General features: G+C 39.5%; 1 protein-coding gene across 5 annotated transcripts in view; it reads right to left on the bottom strand.

Moving 5' to 3' along the window:
• The window catches only part of ACVR1 (activin A receptor type 1), a 129,193-nt gene that overhangs the window by 60,050 nt on the left and 51,416 nt on the right, over window positions 1–17,727 (bottom strand). For 3 of the 5 annotated variants that reach the window (XM_059704386.1, XM_059704384.1, XM_059704385.1), the window contains one exon: window positions 15,120–15,407. The exons of 1 other annotated variant lie outside the window; for it this stretch is intronic. The gene's annotated coding sequence lies outside the window, so the exon portion shown is untranslated. The remainder of the gene's footprint in view (window positions 1–15,119; window positions 15,408–17,727) is intronic. One more of the 5 variants, XM_059704387.1, reaches the window with a different exon arrangement.

Here is a 17,727-nt window from a genome sequence, read left to right as displayed (position 1 = left end):
TTGCCATTTTGCTATGTTGGGAGTGTCTGTGCTGCTCAGTTCATTCAGCTATTAAATACAGACGGGAAAAGGGGGAAAGAATGTAGAAAGCAGAATATTCTGGAATAAATGTCCTCATCATATTTTAATTATTAAGAAATATCAATATGCTACCATCCCAACTTTAAGCCCCAAGGATCTATTTCTAATTTTAAAATATACTAAAAAGATAATACTGTCTTTAAAAGTAAAAAAATAAAATGTTAAAGTAAAAAAATGTGGGTTGGCAAAAAAAGAAGTACTGGTAGTGGGAAAAGAGAGTGGTAATAATTCCACAGTTCAGAGATGCCCTATTCCAGTGGTTTACAAACGTTTTGGTCTCAGAATCTTTTTATACTCTTGAAAAATATTGAGGCCCCTAAGGAGCTTATCTCTGTGGGCTATGTCTATCAACATTTACTCTATTAGAAAGCAAAAGAGAATTTTTAAAATATTGTATTTCTCTTAAAATAATAAGCATACTAGCTTATTTTTTATAAATTAAAAAAACAACTATACCCCCCCCAAACAATAAAGAAATAAATATACTGAAAAAAGTAGCACTGTTTTACATTTTTGCAAATCTCAATAATGTTTGGCTTAATAGAAAACAACTGGACTCTCGTATATGATTCTACATTCAATCTGCTATAACATGTATCGGTTGAAGTACATATAGCGAATCCAGCCTTGAACATGTCCCTGGAAGAAGGAAGATCTCACGGAACCCCTGAGGAAGTCATGGGAGCTCCACCTGGACCACACTTTGAGAACCATCATCTTATTCTTTATTTGATCAGTTCTTCTACCATACAGATAACCACACGGTACATTTTAGGCTGAGCATTTACCCAATACCTGAGAAAAATGCTACTGTTCCACAGGTTTAAAAATCTCATTAGCCTCACAATTAACATCAAGGAAGTCAACAAAATCTATGGTCAAGAAATAAGACATTAGATTTTTTTTAAATATAGGAATATTTTATGTACACAACTAAATATTTTTTAAATGAGACATAAACTTGTCATAAGAAAATACTCAACTGCTCATCTTGTTTAGGCTCAACCAAATCCTTATGTAATGTTCTAAGGCCAAAATCCCTCACTGAAAAATCATAGGCTACTTACTGGGGACTACAGAATATTATCTGAAAGGTTCAGAGCATGAATTTTTGCCTGCAGTATATACAATCTCCTTTCTGCTCTTGGATAAGGCCCTATATCCCCAGTAACTGATCTTGATACTTCAGACATAAGGACCTCCTGACTCAACTAAGTTACCCCCTTTAAGTCAGTACCATCTCTCACAATGTTCAGGACTACAATCTAGGGCAGTGATGGCGAACCTTTTGAGCTCGGCGTGTCAGCATTTTGAAAAACCCTAACTTAACTCTGGTGCCGTGTCACATATAGAAATTTTTTGATATTTGCAACCATAGTAAAACAAAGACTTATATTTTTGAAATTTATTTTATATATTTAAATGCCATTTAAAAAAGAAAAATCAACCAAAAAAATGAGTTCGCGTGTCACCTCTGACACGCGTGTCATAGGTTCGCCATCACTGATCTAGGGAAATAGTGTATTCCCATGATAATTCTACTAAAAACAGGCATATCACCAGGGCAGAACAGAACTGCTTTCCAAATCCCATGGTACTTTTCAAACTCCATTTATAGATCAGACTGATATCCAGTTAAGGAGCTAGCGTTTAGCTCAATTTTTAACATGTGTGGGCTTGAGACCAAGTTTGGCACTTCTTTTGCTCATCACAATTTTACAGCTGGATAAAACCACAGATACACTCCAATACATTACCCCCACAAAAAAAATCACAAAGCATTTTGATATTGGTCACAAAGTAATCCAGAGTGTAAATGCACTTTTATGGTCAACTTTTAGTACTCATATTAAGCAATCTAATTAATAATCTATCTATGGCAAAAAAATAAAGGCTATTTCTAAAACCTATACTTATGAACAGCATACAATTTGTTATCCATAATATTGCAGATGAAGGGAAAGTTGTAAGATGAACCCTATGATTTTTTCCCCTTCATAAAATTCTACCAAATATTCATTTGTCAGGGCTGGTAACCTAAACTCCTTTGGTTTGTCCATTGGTTCAAGATATAATTTACTTACTTGTACCTACTCGTACGATAAGGACTTTCTTGATACTCTTAATTCAACATCTAACATTCTCCGAATTAAAAAGAATCTTGAAAGACAGGTTGTACATTCACCCATCCATGCTTTGAATGACGCTATCCAGCTGAAGTCCCTCACCATTGGTGGGGGTTGTCACTACTCTGCCAGGACAGTTCTTCCTTTATATCTCTTTATACAGTCTATGCTATACCTTCAGTAAGAGACGGGGGGGGGGGGCCTCATATCCTCATTCTTTTTAAATGTCAATGATGGAGGCAAAGCAGAAATGAGAGTAATTCTGCTTTCTCCTAGTTATCTGTAAAAAATACGTCCTTATCACCCTAAAGGTAGCAGCACTAACTAACCAGCCAGGCACTATGCTTAGGGATCATGTGTATCATATCATTCAATCTCTCCCCAAAATTCTCTAAAATAAATATTCACATTCACCTCGTTTTATACATAAGAACATCTATAAAATTTTCAGGGGGTAGAATTTTCAGTGGGTGGGTAGAAGTAATCAGAGTTCAGCTCTTAACCAACCACCACTCTCACACCTTCACGACACTAGTTCAACTGCTTTCGTCTGCTTTTGTCATCCTTAACATTTTATCCATGCCTCAACACATTCACTTTAACCACCTTGATTTTCGTCTTAGAAAACAATCTTTATTCATGGTTATTTGGGTCACTTTTCAATCATGACCTCTTTCCATCTCTCTAAATTCAAAATTAATTTCATATACTCTGAAAAGATCTTAGTGTGGAGAAAAAATAAACCACCTTGACAATACAGCATTTCTATATCACACTCCCCACCCCCACATTTCAGTTTTCTTATAACTCACATCTCAAAATAAAAACAGAAATTAGTGTATGTCAGGCACATTTTAGAACAAAGATCCAGTAAGACAAATTCTAGACAGTAAACTTTGAGGGAAGGTATACTTACAATAACCACCTCGAAGTGGGACAAAAATCAGCCATTATGTGAGAACAGTTATGCCTCTTCTATGCTCAAAGGCAGAGAGAGAGAAAGGGAGAGAGAGAGAGAAAGGGAGAGAGAGAGAGAAAGGGAGAGAGAGAGAGACCGACCAAGGGCAGCTTGCTCCACACTACCTGGGCCTTAACAGGGGTGAAAATGACATGGGCTGTCAGTTATAGCTGCAAAGAAAGGCTAAACCGAAGCCATCATACCATATAAGTTAAGTCAGGGTCTTTTCTCCAGTTCACAAATGACCTGTGAAATATTTTTAACACCACACTCTGTCTGAACTGGCGATGTGCAAGTTGCCAGGGCTCGGTTTTATATAGACTTGACTGCTGCTGGAGGGTTCCGGTGGGTGTTACTTTCAGAATATTAGCATGTAATTTGATCTTTGGTGATAGATGAATACAAATAGCTTCTTGGACAAGTCCTATAGAACTGAAATCCAGCCCCTGGATCGGTTCATCCCGTAGTTAGAGGAACTAATTACAGATTATTTCAGGGGGGAAAAAGGTTTTGACTGAAAGAGTTACACTGCAAACATTCCAGCTGTGACAAGACATGGTTTGGAAAGGAGAGGAAAAGACTGATTTTATCTGTGAAGGGCTCGGGGGAGATCAGGCTTAACTGAATGAAAGCAAGTGAACGATTTAAGTTAGGCTACCATGTAAGAAACCTTGACAATGTACTTTAATTGTCTACAGAATGAAAGTGACTTTATACACTACCAGATATATAGATATTAATATTAACTACGCTAAGCTTCTGAGATTCCAATGTTTTGGTCACCCACTCCATGCCTTACTGGTATCTCAAAGTGGGTTTTATTTCTACACGCTTGACTACATGGAAACTGTCCCTCGTTTTCCACTTCATTCCCTCTGTATCAAATAGCCATGGCTCTCCTGCTTTGTTTCAACTGATAGGGCCCCATCATCTCCCAGCTGTTTGGTGATATTCTCCTCGGCAGCTCGGGGCTCACTCCTCGCCCTCCAGTTTTCAAACTGTGGCTGGAACCATTTTTTTAACCTACTGGTAGGAAGGAGCCTGTTATCCTCCCGCCCCCGCCCCCCCCCCCCCCCCACACACACACAAAACTCTTAGACATGTAACTGTACAGTCCATTTAAAATCCCACTTCCTCCCGAAGTCCTCAGAATCGGTCTCAGCCCACTAGCTCCTTTCTAACTATGCCTCAACTTTCCCCTTTTATCAAATAGTGCAGACTTTTCTAGTCCTCCCATTATCAGACAAATGGTGTTTCAGGCACCTACCATCTGACACAACTGTCCCACTTCTAAGGCTACTAGGATTAACCTATCATAATTTGAAGGGCCGATAAATGTGAAAGGGACATCAGCACCAGGGAGGTATATTTCTTTTCTCTCCTTTTCTCTCTCTCTCTCTTCCCCCAAAACCCACTCTCTCTTTTATTTATTTTTTTTTTAAATGGGAGACACTAGAGCATATTTCTGTGGAGGTGAGAAAAGCACCCTTTCTGCACCAGCCTCGCCAGGGCCGTCCTTCCCATCCACACTCCACCTCCCCAGCCTCGCCCCTGCATTCTTCATAGCACTTACCTCGGTGTGAAATGGGTTGTTTGTCAGTTTATTTTGATGGTGTTTCCCCACCACCTTCCTCCATGCACCAACATATAAGCAGCATGGAAGTAAGAGCTCAGCCTTGCTCATGGCTCCACACCCAGGCCTGGCACATACTAGGCACTCGATGTAAATTAAAACGCGTGTGTCTTAACTTCTTAGTCTATGCTACACTTTGGTTTGGGTAGAAAGAGGAAGGTGAGGTTTAAGGAATTTTGTACAGCTTGGCAAGGAAATTACCTTGGGGGGGAGGGGGGGAAGAGGGGGTTGCTCCATCTCCTCAATTTAATATAGTAGCAACCAGGTATTTGAGATAAATTAAAACATATCATCTGTAACTTGGATTTCGGTTTTCAAGGGTGTCATCCAAGAGAAGCAGCCAAACAAAAAGACGGCTGGCAGACTCCGGGTAGAGCAGACAACTCCCTGGTGGACAATATCCCATTTGGAAAGGGCTCCTTGGATCTCCAGTTGCAGACACCAGCTGATCCGCCCAGAGCCACCCCCAGTGACCTCTGAGACAGCTTCTGTAGCTTGAAAATCTATCTCCTACAAGTCAGAAATTGACACATTATCTCCCCCACCCCCTGTCTTCTAACAGTTATTGACGTTATTTGGAAAGCCATACTTCCATGCCTATTAATAACCCTCAGAAAGAACCCCGAGGAAGTGTCAAGAGAAAAACAGACTGGCTGATGGGAGCCAAAGACTCAATCAGAGGCTACCACTAGCAATTAATACATTTGAAGAAAAAGAAAGTTGTAACGTCTTCTGTATCACATGCTATGTATTCAGGAGAGTTCAAACAAAATACTTAGCCAATGAATTCAAAGAATGCTGAGTCAAGAACACTAGACTTTACAGAAAGGAACTCTTTTACAGACCCTTTATCTATTTAATAGAGCAGCACTAGCAACGATGCCAGGGATGTATGCCTACCAAGCTACCATTAAATCTTTATGGTTATTTACACCTTTATAAAGCTTCTCCAGGTGACACCTTTTTTAAAAAAAGTTTAATATATTTTATTGATTTCAGAGAGGGAGGGAGGGAAGGGGAGAGAGAGAGAGAGAGAGAAGAGAGAGAAATATCAATGATGAAAGAGAATCATTGATTGGCTGCCTCCTGCATGCCCCACACTGGGGATCGAGCCCAAAACCCAGGCATGTGCCCTTTACCAGAATTGAACCCGGGACCCTTCAGTCCACAGGCCAACGCTCTATCCACTGAGCCAAATCAGCTAGGGCTCCACGTGACATCTTACATAGCATCCAAATCAATCTACTCTAACATCATGGAATAACGAATTAACATTAATCTTTAAAAAGACTTTTCTTTTTTTAAATTTATCTTGATTGTCGAAAGTATTACAGATGTCTGCTTTGTTTTTTTGTTGTTTTTTCCCCACTGACCCTCTCCTCCCCTCTCCCCGCTCCCTGCCCCACCTTCCCTCTGAGATTCCATAGTCTGTTCATGGTTCTATGTCTCTGGATCTATTTTGTTCATCAGTTTATTTTGTTCATTAGATTCCACATATGAGTGAGATCATGTGATACTTATCTTTCTCTGACTGGCTTATTTCACTTAGCATAATGCTCTCCAGGTCCATCCATCTGTAGCAAATGGTAAGAGTTCCTTTTAAAGAAGGAACTCTTAAACTGACTTCTCACAGTGGTCTTTCTCCTCTCCCCTCCCCCATCTAGAATGTGATTAATGGAATTCTCTCACAACTTAGCCTAGAATATGTTTTTGCCAGTCGAGCAGCTAAAGCAGAATCAGATAATTGTGGTATGACTCAACAAACGCACAGCTGTTCATTTAAATATATCCATCGAAAGTATAAATACAATCGTGAGAAAGAAAATGAGCCATGTCCACAGGGCCAGTGCAAAGTTGAACAAGCTAGCATCGAAGTGACCACCCACCTAAAACCACCCACCCCAACCCAAACACTAAATTACAATGGCACGGTAAAAGTGGAAAGAAATGCACTCTACTAAGTGGGGAGAAAGAAACAAAATTTAGGAAATAGATGATGCTCCCAAGGGGCAGACATATTAGAGGGTAGAACTGATGAATTCGATCTGTTATTAAAAACACAAGTAGCCTTGGCTTGTTTGGCTCAGTAGTTAAGAGCACAGGCCCATGAAGTGAAGGGTCGTGGGTTCAATTCCCCATCAAGGGCACATACCTCAGTTGCAGATTCAACCCCAGTCGGTGAGCATGCAGGAGGCAACCAATCGATGTGTCTCTCTCACATTCTCACACTGATGTCTGCTTCTCTCTCTTCTCTCTTCTCTCTCTCTCTCTCTCTCTCTCTCTCTCCTCTTCCCTTCCTCCCTAAAAAAAAAAAAAAAAAATCCTCAGGTGAGGATTAATTAAAAAACTAAAACTAAACAAAGACCCCGAGGCAGAGGACAACAGAAGGAGCAGTATTCTCACCTCAGTCCTCTCTCCACCACCTTCCAACTCGGGGATTATGAAATCATGAAAACATGAGAATCCCTCCAATAGTCCCAAAGCTAATAACTGAAACACACCACCCCGTACCAGGCAACTCTTTCAGAGTTGTGAGAGTAACAGTTTAACATAAAGAAGAGGAAACGCAAAGAGAAGGCAGAGAATTTTAGGAGGAGCAGGGGAGCACTGATGAAGGAGAGTGGCTAGGTCAGCACTCCAGACCCCACCTGCCTTCTCTGCAGGGAACGCAGAGGCCCTGTCAGGACAGGAGAAGTAGAGGCATTGAAAAGACTCGGTGCCTTTCTTCTTTTAATATGGAATTCAAAATAATAACAACTAAAAAGAACATCTAATTCATGATGACAGTTTCCAAGCTCCCTGAACCATCAAGTTCTTCCCCCAAAATAATCTCTCTGGTAGGGGTTGGGAGGAGGTGGACTTAAGCTCATGCTTAGCCTGACTACTCAGTCTTCCTACATGGAGACCATTCACATTCTCCACATTTACAGGCAAATCTGTCTTATATTATTATGAGCAACAACTATTTCAACAACCACCACCTCCTCAGCCCCAAGTCCTCCCATCTCTCTCTCTTCATCCTTTCACAGAAAACTTGCTAGAAAGAGCCATCTACCCAGCTCCCTTCATGGTCTCCCTCTACTCCTCCTCTCCATCACTGAATCGCCTCTTGCTAAGGTATCTGACTCACTGTAGACGTCACCTTATCCTTCACATTTACACGGGAGCTTCCTCAGAACTGATTCCCAAGCCTCAAGCCCAGAGATTTTGATGCGATTGACCCGAGATGAGGCCTAGAAATGCCCCAGTATGACAGCCCCTCAGTAATTCAGGCGATGCTGGGAATGCCGAGGGTGGTCTCATTCGTCCGCTCTGCAGGATGGCAGTGCCGATAACCCCCTTCGCCCCCCGCGTTCTTCCCTGGCTGGGATTCAGAGGCCCCACTCTCTCCCTGGTGTCTACTTTTAGGGTTTGGATCTTCTCAGTGTCCTTAGATGGCAGTTTCCTCTTCGGCCAATCACCCCTTAAACCTTATTCTCACTCAAGATGTTACCTGGTTTTTAGCTTCAGGGTCACCAAGGTAAGACCAAACAAGCAGGTTAAGAATGGAATCGCCCATTCAGGATAATTTTCCTGCCTCCCTGTCTACTCCTTCCTTATTGCCATCTTTCCCTACTGTTTATAAAATTGATTTTTTAAATTTTTTATTCCAGATATTTCATTACATAGAAACAGAGAGAAAAGTATAATAAACCCTATTTTTGACCTCCTAGTTTCAAAAATAAACAACATCCTACCACCCAGTTTCAAAAATGAGTAATCTTATTTCCTCTATTCTGCCCATTTTCTCCTGGGGTATTTTAACAAGAATCCCAAATGTCACGTCATCTCACCCACAAAGTCTCTAACAAATAAGGATTTTTTTCTAAACATAAATATAAAATCAGCCAAAGCCAGTTTGGCTCAGTGGATAGAGCGTCGCCCTGCGGACTGAAAGGTCCCAGGTTCGATTCCGGTCAAGGGCATGTACCTGGGTTGCAGGCACTTCCCCAGTGGGGGATGTGCAGGAGGCAGCTGATCGATGTTTCTCTCTCATCTCTCACTGATGTTTCTAACTCTCTTTCTCTCTCCCTTCCTCTCTGTAAAAAATCAATAAAATATATTTTAAAAAAATAAAAATAAATAAATAAATAAATATAAAATCAACATGTTACCTTACAAAATTAAAAGCATTCCTCTTCCAAATATCATCTAAAAGCTGATCAGCATTTTAATTTGCCCAATTTTCAACAATCATACACCCCCCCCCCAAAAAAATAAATAAATAACTGTGGGGACAATGGGATAGCCTACCAGAGCGAAATTGTTTTTATTGCTTTCAGGTATCGTAACTAGCACTGTGTGGTAGCCCTGTGGCAGCGTTGAGAATACTGTGTGTATCCCATGGAAGAAAGCAAATGAGTAACTAAGACATACTCGAAGTCTATCATCCCCTGCTGTTCCGGGGAAGCAGAACTCTGTGTGAATTAAGGAGATACAGATGTAATACAGAAAAGGGTAAGTGAGAGCCTTATCAACTGAATTGGAATTGGAAGTGTTTAACTCCTCTCTCATTAAAAAGGCCTAGAAACAATGATCTACCCAGCAGCAAACACACCCAGCCCAAACTGTAATGTAAAAATACTATTTCCTACTAAAAGAAAAGGTATTGGCCCAGCCGGTGTGGCTCGGTGGTTGACCTATGAACCAGGAGGTCACAGTTTGATTCTCAGGGCACACGCTGGGTTATGAATTTGATCGCCAGTGTAGGGTGTGCAGGAGGCAGCGAGTCAATGATTCTCTCATCATTGTTGTTTCTATCTCTGTCTACCTCTGCCTTCCTCCCTGAAATCAATAAAATAAAAACTTAAAAAATGTATTGGACTATGAGGTTGCAATCATTGAATCCAGCCAGTGGGAACACAGAGATCAAATGATTAGGTTCTTCAACAAACTATAAGGAAAGTAAAGGAGTGGAAGAGGAACCTGAGGTTTAAGAGACTTAAAGACATAAAAAGATGGGCAAGATTAAACTACAGTAGCTAGATATGTGCACGTGGGAAATAAAACCATAAAGAAAGGCCAGGAGGCAGTTACTATGGAAATCAGGAAAGTGGTTACTAACCAGGGGGAGAGGGGTATGAGTGGCGTGGAATATGCCAATGGACTAAGGAGGCTGCTAGCATTCTGTTTATTGACCTGCCTGGTGGTCACAAAAATGTTCACCCTTTTATAATTTCACTAAGTTATGTATGCTTTGTGTGGATATCTGTATGTGTGTTTTATTTTACAAGAAAAGGAGAACAAAGCTGTTGTCTTAAAAAGGTACAGATTAACACACATACACACACACACACAATGAGGAAATAACAATATTCCGTATCATAAACAAATGCAAAAATTTGACAGATCTGTGTTACAAAGAAGTTTATGTAAAAAACTCCTGAAATATCAATTTTTTTTACTTTCAAACAGAAAAGCTATTTTTTCAAGTTCCAAGTTTATTAAATTTTAAGAAAGAAATAGGCATCAGTCATAATCAGAAGTCAAAATAAACTTAACACAACATCATATGATACAATGGTCCTCCCTCTCGCCAACTTCAATTATATAAGTTTCCTGGCTCAAAGATATAGAAAGACTGGAAAGTCCAGATAATTTTTCCCAAACACTGTGCACCATTATCATCAAATAAGAAAAATTAACACCATAAAGATGTGAGCCCTTTCTCACAAAGTACATCTACACATTTTACCCAATCCCAATAATAATATTAACAGGTTTTAAGGAGGAGGAAGTGATGACTAGATATGTTTATTTAAATGAATATGATTTTTTTAAACACACATACACAAATAAATATTAAAATTCTATAAAATGGAACTACCCCATCAAAAATAAAAAATAAAAATCATATTGAGCTCCAATAATTAAAAAAAAAAAAAGTGTGATCTTGGTACACACATAGGCATAGAGATCAATGAAAGTAAATGGAGATTCCCAGAAATAGACCAAAATGTGTTTGGGAATTTATAATTCAAAAAGAAACCAAAGGAGAAAAGTTGGGACTATTCAGTAAAATCAGTTTGACTAGCCAATGACAGACTGCTAATTTTCTACTAAAATTCCCTCTTTGTTTTTTTTCTTGGGCCCACGCTGACCAGCAGAGCCTGCAGGCCCCACCCTCCCTGGCAGCCAGAAGTGCCCACATGACTTAGTTCTCACCAACAGCGATAGAAGTGATGTGCGCAACTTCTGGTCACTTGACCCGGACTTTCTCCTCTGTCCTTCGCAATGAGGGAACCCAGATATGGTAGCAAGCCAGCTATGACCATGCAGATAACTACAGTGACAATTAAAGGGGCCTGGGAATATTGGCTATTTTGCTGACCTGCTCTGCTCCCACTGGGACTGTTAAATGAGGAAAAACTCAACATCCATGTTCTTTGAACCGTAGCATATTTTAGTCCCTTGGTTACAGCAGCTCAGCCTTCCCTTAATTATTAGAGCACCTGGAGAAAAATTAAGTTGCATTCATACCTAACATTCCAGATGGATCAAAGAATTAAAACTAAAAACTAAACACACACCAAAAACACATGACACTATAAGGAACCATGAGGTAGGTTTTTAACTGTAGGAATGGAAAAGGTCTTTTCACTGTGATTCAAAATCCTGAAGCCACAAAAAGTTTGATTATATATTTATCTCTATAATCCTTGTTGAACATCTTTATTTTTTTTAATCTTTAAATTCTTTATTAGTTAAGGAATTACAAGGAGCAAGAATTGGGATCTGTTTTCTTTACTACTGTATAGCCTGCTGCCTAGAACAAGTGCCATGAGAGGTATCCAATAAATACTTGTTAAATTAACAAATTGGTAAACTTAAGGATACAAAATTTTAAATAATCTGCACAGCAAAATAATGTTTATACAAAATGCCACATAAATGTCATATATCACAAGGAGAACAAAAGGCCTGGCACTAATTTTGTTAATACGTAGGAGCCCCCATGAACGGAAAATAAAAAGATTAAAAACCCAATAGGAAAATAGACAAAGGACACAAGCATAAAGGGAACAGAATAGGAAATAAAAATTGCATTCAACTTATGAAAAGATATTCTATGTCAACCGAAATAAGAAAAATGCAAATCGAAGCTACCTTAAACTGTCATTTTTCACCTCTCCATTTGGCAAAGAAAAAAACAAAAACCTATCAGTTTGACAACTGTACTGTGACCGGCACGGGTGTGAGGAGGCAGTGTTCTCATCCACTGCTGGTGAAATCTGAAACTTTGCAAGCTCTATGGCTAGAGCATCTTGGCAATAAATTTCTACCAAAATTAAAATGTCCGTACCCTTTAACCTATCAATTCCACCACTAGAAATGGATCCTACAGATATGCCCATGAACGTGTTTGAAATGATATATGTACAAGGTTATTCCCTGCAGGCTTGTTAATGAAAATAAAACTGAAAATGACCTACATAGCCATCAATACAGTACTGGTTAAGTAAATCACAGTGCAGCTCTAGCCAGTTTGCCTCAGTGGCATCAGCCCTCAGACTAAAGGGTCCCGGGTTCGATTCTGGTCAAGGGTGCGTAACTCGGTTGCAAGCTCTATCACTGGCCCGGGTCAGGGTGCATGTGGGAGGTAACCAATCCATGTGTCTCTCTCACATTGATGTTTCTCTCTCTCTGTCTCTCCCGCTCTCTTCCACTCTCTGTAAAACTCAATGGAGAAATATCCTTAGAGGAGGATTAACATAAATAAATCACGGTGCATCCACACAGTGGAATACTAGACATCCATATAAAAAGAATGCAGTATTAACGAGGAATAACTTCCAAGAAATAGTATTTCAATGAAAAAAGGGGTACAAAACAGTGTATATCATTACTATTTGCGTTTAGAAAAATTGCAATAATCTATAGGTTACATGCTGGTATATGATGTATGACCTGAAATCTCTGAAAGAATACACAAGAAACTGGTAACAGTGGTTGCCTCTAGGAAGGGGAACTGGGCACTTGGGAGACTTATATTTCACTCCTGTCCCTTTCTAATCTTTTTTTTTTTAAATATATTTTTTATTGAGTTTTTACAGAGAGGAAGGGAGAGGGAGAGGGATAGAGAGTTAGAAACATCAATGAGAGAGAAACATTGATCAGCTGGCTTCCTGCACACCTCCTACTGGGGATGTGCCCGCAACCAAGGTACATGCCCTTGACCGGAATCGAACCTGGGACCTTTCAGTCCGCAGGCCGACTCTCTATCCACTAAGCCAAACTGGTTAGGGCTCCCTTTCTAATCTTATAAATATTGATTATATTACTTTCCTAAAAATAAATATTTTATAAAATAACAACACCACAAACATTCATTTCCAGCCCCAGATATCTGAAAACTTCTCTGGTGAGTCCAACCATCAATTAGCTCATAAAATCATAAAACTACTGAGCTGGACAATTTTAACCCTGTTTCATAATTAAGAATCAAAGGGTTAATTGCAATTAACTACCACCACCATCTCCTCCTCCTCCCACAAATAAGCATATATGCAAAATATAAGTCAGTTTCTTAATTCTATCCCTATTATTCATTACTTCCTCTTAAAACTAATTCAACCTCATGCCACCTTAAATGGGCATGAAAATATCTCAAAATGCTCCAAGGATGGTAGCCAAAACTAACAACTATGGTAATATATTAATGCAGCCCAGTGCCAAAAAACTTCCTTCCAAACTCCCGAGATGAAAATTTGACATAAGTGACACCTCAGCAACAGCCCCAAAGCTGTGTAACATCTGCCTTTGAAAATAAAAGCTCACATCCTTAATGACTAAAAGGCCAATGTCAACAGTCATGACTTTTGTTTTTCCCTTAACGTGAGGTCTCCCCCCACCCATATCCCCCTTTAAATTACAGGCTAACGTCTCACTTGAGGACTGGTTATTATTATGTTACAGCCATATAAAGAGCATTAAGCAGTCATTACTTAGACTGAGACTCTACTGAAAAGGAAAAATTCTCCTTAAAAGGGAAAATATCCACAACATATGAAATAGAAGGAAAAACCAAGTCATAAAATAAAATGTATAGTCACCATCGATTTTTAAACATAATTAATATGCCTACTTTGTTTGTAGAGGAAAAGATCTGTATGTGAAAAAATGTGTCTTCAAAATTATTAGCTACAGGTAAAAGAGAGAAGGAATGGAGAAAATTATATATATGTAAGTACAGGCACTTATATATAGTATATGCCTTACTTCACACTGTTTTGTGATATTTGAAATTAAATAATCAAAAATAAACTTTTATATAAAGAACAAGGTTTTTTAAAACAATGAATTAGACTTCCCTTAAAAAGAAAGCACTTGACAGCTACTACAGTCCCTCTCCAAACAATGACAAACTAAGGAGGCTGCATAGAGCAAACCTGAGTGTCTACACAAGTTTCAAATCTTATCTGAGCAATCTCAACATTTAACTCAGAGAGACACACACGTTTAGCACTTAAGGCCTCCCCTCAGAAACATTTTAGACTCTAGTCTAAAGCATGTATTTGTATTACCTCCATAGCTTAACACAACCTAAATGGCATTTCATCCTGATGGCAAGACTTCTGTCCATAGATTTCAAAAGACTCCACAGGGAGCATAATATTAAAATGTAGTTCAGGAAAGGTAAAAGTATGGAGATAATACAAAGATCAGTGGTTGCCAGGGGCTGGGGTGCGGACTGAGAAAAAGGTGGAGCAGAGAGGATTTTCAAGGCAGTGAAACTATTCTGTATGATACAATAATGGTGGGTACATGTCATTATACACTTGCCCAAACCCATCGAATGCACACCGCCAAGAGCAAACCCTAATACAAACTATGGCTTTGGGTGATGATGTGTCAATGTAGGTTCATTTGTTGTAATTAATGCACCATTCTGATGTGGTCATTAATAGTGGGAGAGGTTGTGCATGTATGGGGACAGGGTATATGGGAACTCTCTATACTCTTTTGCTCAATTTTGCTACGAACCTAAAATTACTGTAAAACATAAAGTTTCTTTAAAAGGGCAGGGGAGGGAAGAAGAGTGGACCTATACGGTGAAAAGAATGGCAGAAGCATTTTACATGTAGGGAAATGGTCGTAGTTGAACAACTTGGCCGAAGTTGAAGAATAACTGTGCAGTTCCATTAAAAAAAAAAAAAAAAAAAAAAAAAAAAAAAAAAAAAAGCCTACCTTCAAGGCCATGCAAGAATTAAGGCTGATTCTAAACTTTTTTATATTACATTCATATAAACCGAAGAAATGATCATTGTGGCTAAGAAATTACCGTGTAGATTTGATCTCTGCGGAAGAGCATTAAAAGAGGTGATTTGTTGAAATGGCTCTACTGCTGGTTCCAGCAATGCTGCTCCGAGCTCCTGGGGAAGCTGACGCAGCTACCTTAGAGCTGGTTCCAGGTCATATCTTCCTGCCGTCCTTCAAGCGCTGTGCTCTTGTGCAGAGCTTCGCTCATTAGTTCACCAGGGACGTGGGGAGGGAGGCGTGCGCCTGGAATCTCCTGGAATAATGAGAAATCCCCAGGAGCTCCAAGGCGATGCTCACAAGTGACTCGGCGCTGCAGAGAGGAAGAAGAAAGAAAAACCGTCTAAGCAAAAGAAAATTCTGCAGTTGGGAATGTACTGGCTAAAGGAAGTGCATACTTGACAAGCCTTTCAATTGGGACCACAAAACTAAAGCTGATTTATGGTTAAAGCAAGTATGGGGAGGGTTGAAAAACACCGGCATGCAGTATGTTGAGGTCATAGATCAGTGATGGCGAACCTATGACACGCGAACTCATTTTTTTGGTTGATTTTTCTTTGTTAAATGGTATTTAAATATATAAAATAAATATCAAAAATATAAATCTTTGTTTTACTATGGTTGCAAAGATCAAAAAATTTCTGTATGTGACACGGCACCAGAGTTAGGTTAGGGTTTTTCAAAATGCTGACACGCCGAGCTCAAAAGGTTCGCCATCAGTCATAGATCCATACTGCTCTCAAATAATTTTCCACATGACATAAAACCAAGTAAGGCCTGCCGTTGGTGAATTTCAAGATCATGTTCTTTTAAATCCCATATATCATTACAAAACAAACAAACAACAAATAAAACCAAGGGCTTTGCATATATTAATTGTTATATGTAGTTGGTTTGAAAATATAAAGTTCAAGTGGTGCAGAGAATGGAGTGAAAGTCTCTTTTGGATGCCCGGCCACTTGAGAGGCACCCCATGTACCCGAGCAACTAGTTTCTTGTTGTCCACTCACAAACAATCTGGTTTTGGTCCATTTTCAAGCACCATTCTCAGCTGCTGGTAGATCTAGTTCAAAGGCTCATAAAACAATGAAGGAAAAGGAGCACAGAGCGGAAGGGAAGGGGCTCTAGATAACTGACAAAAAACAAAAAGCCTCCCGAGCTCCCTTTTCCTTTAGGAGGACTTTCAAAACATCAACACTGGCCAAAGGAAGAGGAAATTTTTATTAGAACCAAACTTTCCCATTCGAATAGTTAAGTGACACAAAACACTGAGAAAACTTACTCCTTTCGGAAAACAGTGTTGTTTTTTTTAACCTCAAGGAACATGTTGCCAAGAGAAATTTCACGTAAATACATCTAAGCAGAAAACAAGCCCAAAACGCAGCATTCCTCAATAATTATTTGGAAGGAAAATCACATCAACCTTGAAATTCAAGGAAATTCATACAAATAATGTCAAACCTGTCCTCGCTTCGGTTCAAACTGAAGCTCATGATCAATTTCATTTTAAAATTGTAAGGTGCAATAAAAATAAGGCATACAAACAGCGCCCCCCGCCCCCCCACACACACACCTCTATAGAAAGGTCAACCAGAAATATGACATTTTCAACAATCATTTAGTGAAGTTAAAGAGTAAAAATTCATTTACAGAATGGACATCCTTAAAAACAAATTCATCAGCTAAGCAGCATTCACAAACCTTGAGTTTCAGAACAAACTGTTGAAATTCTGGTATTTTCCAAGATGCTGGGCCAGGGAAATTTGGCAGATTCACACTGAAGTTGCTTTTCCTGCTGCCAAAGACCAACTGCATTTTAGGAGAGGGCCAGTGCTAAGCTGCCCTGCCCAGGGCCCTCCGTGTCTAATTTATAGGTACATACTGTTTAGGAGCAGGTTGAGATAAGCAAGAAAATAAGAAAATGCTGGTGCATATTTTTCTGATCCTGTTTTTAAAACCCAGATATGGACTTTTAAAAAAATTACAAAGGTGCATCTACTTCCCTAGCCCTACCACCTTCTCATTCTTCAAAACTATGTCCAGGTTCTCCTGCCTCTGTTCAGCTTTCTCCAGTGATTCTTCTACTTTCCAGATCTTTCCGCTCTAATTCCGCTGGTACTTATAGTGTATATGACTCAACCTGGCATTTAATCCTCTGCCTTGACCTAAGTTTATCTCAATTTATCTAATTTATACTAGACGAGGGTCACATATTCTTCTGCTGCTGCTATATCCTTTCTCCACAGAACCTAGCATCTAGCATATAGTTGATGTTCGAGAGCTACCGAATAAATATCATGTCTCCAAATTAAACATAATTTCATATCTTTTTAAAAATTCATCAGCTCTCACCCCATGAATGGAAGTCAAAACCGTGGTGTCCTGCAAGGAAGAACTCAGGTTGGTAACGTGGGCGCTCAAGTTGAGAGGAAATTCTGGACACTTAACTCTTCAAACGTCCTAGTGAGAACCAAACTCCCCACAAACACCCTTGATGCCAGTAAGCAAGCTTGGTAGAGCCTGAAAGGTCGTGTAGAGCAGTCATGTTCAAACCCCCAAGTGTGATTTTTAAAATAATTTTTTTAAAGAAACCAATGTACCAATTAAAATCAGTGCTATAAAATAAGTATCTA

The sequence above is a fragment of the Myotis daubentonii genome, chromosome 7, assembly GCF_963259705.1.
Source record: "Myotis daubentonii chromosome 7, mMyoDau2.1, whole genome shotgun sequence".
In the NCBI taxonomy this organism is placed as follows: Eukaryota; Metazoa; Chordata; class Mammalia; order Chiroptera; family Vespertilionidae; genus Myotis; species Myotis daubentonii.
This window is presented reverse-complemented; position numbering and strand designations above follow the sequence as displayed.